Below are 4,918 nucleotides of genomic sequence, written 5' to 3'. Positions count from 1 at the left end.
TATTACACAAACTGTGGAACACACCTCTCCAACCATTTAAAAACTTAATTTAGTGTAAAAACGAATGTATGAGATATAGGACGTTTTTTCAAGAGGCAGATTAATAAAAACATATTTTTGGGGAAATCTTTTTGCCAAAGCATTTTCCCAGGGGAAGTGACCAGGCTATGTTTTGCTGTGTGAGAATGCTTGGTTGCCACAGTAACAGCACTTCACATGGCTGCCGTAACTGCTGTGTAATTGCTGTGGCTGATTCAGAGTGCTTCTGTGTCTGGACCAGGACTTATGGCTTCTGTCTTTTATCAGCTCTGGTCAGCTTCTTCCTGTGTGTCTGGAGACAAAAACAAGTGAGCTGAGGAGAGACTTCCTGAGAGAGACTTCCTGAGAGAGACTTCCTGAGAGAGACGTCCTGAGAGAGACTTCCTGAGAGAGACTTCCTGAGAGAGACTTCCTGAGAGAGACTTCCTGAGAGAGACTTCCTGAGAGAGACGTCCTGAGAGAGACTTCCTGCCTTACTGGTGTTCAAATAGACCTGATAGATCTTGGTTTCCTATACATGTCACACACACACACACACACACACTCACACACACACACACACACACACACACACTCACACACACACACACACACTAATGTCCATCTGTGGATTTATATTCAGCATAAAATCATCCTTCCTACATAGTTGTGTGACTGAGGACACGACTGAATGGAACTGAACTGCTAGGCGTCGTTTTGTCATTTTCAACTGATCTGAGGAGTCAGACTAGTAAGTGACTTGAAAGTCACCCGTCTTACATAGTTGTGTGTAAGTCCAGACGGCACAAAGGCAGCAAGCCAACATCAGTGTTCAGATAACTGATCCCTTCAGATCAACCCCCCAACTGTCAAAGTGCACGAGCACATAATGCTGTATGAGCTTAACCCTGCTATGACTAGGGATCAGGGTCAAAGGTCAAAGATAATGATGCTGAGGAGAGTGAACGAGGCATAACAGGGACCTCATAGAGGGGGGATGGGGGTGAGGGTAGGGGGGATGGGAGAGGGGGGATGGGGGTGAGGGGATGGGGGTGAGGGGCGGTGGGAGGGGGAAAGGGGGCGAGAGAGCTGAGGAGATCTGAAGGTCCTCCACCTCAATTATCTGCGTGAATAAACTTCTGACGAAAACTTCAAGCAAACAAACATCAACAAAGACTTCCTTTACTGTGAGAGCAAACAGAAGAAGAAAGCAGCAGCATCATTTGGCAGCTCATAACTGTCCCATTGTGGCCCCTCGTTACAGTATCATAACTGTCCCATTGTGGCCCCTCGTTACAGTATCGTAGGGTGCAGGAGGGGTGGGGGTGTTTACTCACCCAGACAGACAGTCAGCCCCCTCAGTGCGTTCGTTTGTGGGGAAGGCAAGGGGGGGTTGTCAGAAATTCCCATCGAGCTCAACACTCGTTTAGGCATTCAAGCGTCCAATCACAGGCGCTGACCTAGAAATGAGGAAACAATCCCAACAAAGGCCTGAGAGACAATACAGCCCTGTCCTCCAATACAGCCCTGTCCTCCCAATACAGCCCTGTCCTCCCAATACAGCCCTGTCCTCCCAATACAGCCCTGTCCTCCCAATACAGCCCTGTTCTGTCCTACAGCCCTGTCCCTCGAATTCGCGTCCTCCTCTGGCTACATGGACTTCAATACCAAACCTACAGTAGGCCAGGTTAGGCGTTTACATGGTTCACACTACTAAACTACTACTACACTGTAGTGACTTTTGCTGTGATATGATTGGACAATTTCTATTTTGGGGCGTGGCTTAGGGATGGGTCCATTGCATCTCTTCCTCGCTACGAAACCTCCTCTACCCACGTCTATATGCCCAGCATCACGGCACAAACACCGCTTGATAGGAGAGGCTTATGGGAGAAGAATGAGAAAGTTGGCTAGGATGGAATAAACAATATCGAAAAACCTGCAAAACAGCAAATGAAAAACGAATGTAAAGCACTGAACCCCCCCCTCCCCTTCTCCCCCCAAAAACGTAAACCCCCTTTTGTTGAGTTCATACTTAACATACTTCACACTGTCATTTTCGGGTCGCAGGACAACCCCAGCGCAGTGTTCTGTTGCCATGGCAGCATGGCTCCTAGCCAACGATGAGGGAGGGACACCAGCTAACATCTCATCCCTCTGGACAGAACGTTGCTGTCCTCCTGTCCTCCCCTCCTGTGTCTCCTCCTGTCCTCCCCTCCTGTGTCTCCTCCTGTCCTCCCCTCCTGTGTCTCCTCCTGTCCTCCTGTCCTCCTGTCCTCCCCTCCTGTGTCTCCTCCTGTCCTCCTGTCCTCCCTGTCCTCCCCTCCTGTGTCTCCTCCTGTCCTCCTCTCCTCCTGTCCTCCCCTCCTGTGTCTCCCTGAAAGCAGTTAGGTGAAGGTCACTGAGCATCAGTGTTCCCATCACGCCTTTGTCTCCTATGAATGGAGAGACATTTAATTGCTGGGAGAATCACAGAGGCACAGAGCTGTGAGAGAGATGTCCTGTTCTGGCTACGGCGGGAGAAGAAAGGCTGTTATTCTACAGATCATTTGGCTTAATGATCAATAAGAATCGCATGTTAGAGTGCGGCACGGACTTCAGGAAGGAACATCCATTTGAGGCTGACCACACGAGCACCGATAGTGATGTTGAGAACACGCTGGCACCAACGGACCACCAACAGACGCCTTCCAGACCACTTAGCATCTAAATCTCATCCAGCTGCCAGGTCAAGTTATAGAAATTGCCTGAAGTGAAACGCAGAAGCGACTTAATGAGTTTTGCCGTCGGATTCAAATGAATAAATCATGGCCTTACATTACATGGTACAGAGGAAAACATGAACATCAATAAGAAATAGTCTTCTTCGTACAGTATATCAAACAGACAGATAAAAAAGGAGATGATCTATCGTTCTACTTCCTCTCCTCCTTATTACATTACACACACAGCACCTTCCACATGCACAGTGCATGGCTCGCAATGGGGTTCTGTAAAGACAACAATGACCTTTGTATGAACAATTGTGAATGAATGAAGCAGCAGCCAGGAGAAACGGCCAGAAGAATGGACGTCTGTGTTGCTCTGCAGCAGGACGGCTTCTGTGGCACAGTGGGTTGAGGATTGACATGTACAATTCTAAAAGGGAGACTTACAGTATGCGAAATCTGTTGTGGTATTTAAAATGGCGGTTAGCGGTGAACTCGGGAACATGGGATGACGATGTTGTGACCAATCAACGGTCTGCAGCGTCACACGTCACACACAGCCTGGCAAAACAAGTACCTTTCGCTCCAGTAGTTCCTAGTCCAGAAGGGTAGCTAAAACGGCTCGGCTCGGCTCGGCTCGGCTCGGCTCGGTTGGCAATGGAGAAAGGAAAACAAACCAATACAGTATGAATAAGGGAGACAGACAGTATGAGGGAGACAGACAGTATGAATATGAGGGAGACAGACAGTATGAATATGAGGGAGACATACAGTATGAATATGAGGGAGACAGACAGTATGAATATGAGGGAGACATACAGTATGAATATGAGGGAGACATACAGTATGAATATGAGGGAGACAGACAGTATGAGGGAGACAGACAGTATGAGGGAGACATACAGTATGAATATGAGGGAGACAGACAGTATGAGGGAGACAGACAGTATGAGGGAGACAGACAGTATGAATATGAGGGAGACATACAGTATGAATATGAGGGAGACAGACAGTATGAGGGAGACAGACAGTATGAATATGAGGGAGACATACAGTATGAATATGAGGGAGACATACAGTATGAATATGAGGGAGACAGACAGTATGAGGGAGACAGACAGTATGAGGGAGACATACAGTATGAATATGAGGGAGACAGACAGTATGAGGGAGACAGACAGTATGAATATGAGGGAGACATACAGTATGAATATGAGGGAGACAGACAGTATGAGGGAGACAGACAGTATGAGTATGAGGGAGACAGACAGTATGAGGGAGACAGACAGTATGAATAAGGGAGACAGACAGTATGAGGGCTTGGGTTACAGGGCGGCCCAGAGGGGTTCAGGCTGGTGATGTTGTTGTGTATGTGAACCAGCGGTCCTGTCAGCTGACGAGAGCTGCCACGTTGACTCAGGTCATGTTCTCACATGAAAGTCAGAATCGAGACCCGGAGCAAGTGGATGAGATTGCAACATTGTTGCATAAATTATTTCTCTGATTTGCGTTCTCACAGCCCTTCATGTAAACGAAGTAACATACGTCATCGAAGCAACAGAGGTGGTAGTTGATTGGTCAGAAAAATTGAGAGGGAATTCAACAGACACGAATGACGGACCCACAACAACGTGTGGCGTTCGCCCTACTGGTGCTTCTGTTTGGTTTTTGGTGCCAGGTGGCAAATCAAGATCAATACGAGCATGAGCGGGAAATAGATGCCCGTTCGTCCCGTCTGACAGCAGTGGGCAGCTCGCTCCAAGCCCCTCTCCCGTGGCGAGACAAAGAGAAAGCAGGGGTCCATCAACACACTAAATTAAACCAACAACCAGGAACAAACAGCTTCTGGTAACAGACTCTAAACAAACATGAGTCAAACTAACACCAGCCCTTCCCTTTCTCACTTCACATGACACAACACACATTAAGTAGGAGATGATCTTCTGGGATTGGATGACAGGGGCTGGTAGATGATTGGATGACAGGGGCTGGTAGATGATTGGATGACAGGGGCTGGTAGATGATTGGATGACCGGGGCTGGTAGATGATTGGATGACAGGGGATGGTAGATGATTGGATGACAGGGGCTGGTAGATGATTGGATGACAGGGGCTGGTAGATGATTGGATGACAGGGGCTGGTAGATGATTGGATGACCGAGGCTGGTAGATGATTGGATGACCGGGGCTGG

Source organism: Nansenia antarctica (genome assembly GCF_963989245.1).
Source record: "Nansenia antarctica genome assembly, chromosome: 14".
Classification (NCBI taxonomy): Eukaryota; Metazoa; Chordata; class Actinopteri; order Argentiniformes; family Microstomatidae; genus Nansenia; species Nansenia antarctica.
Note: the sequence above shows the minus strand (reverse complement) of the source record.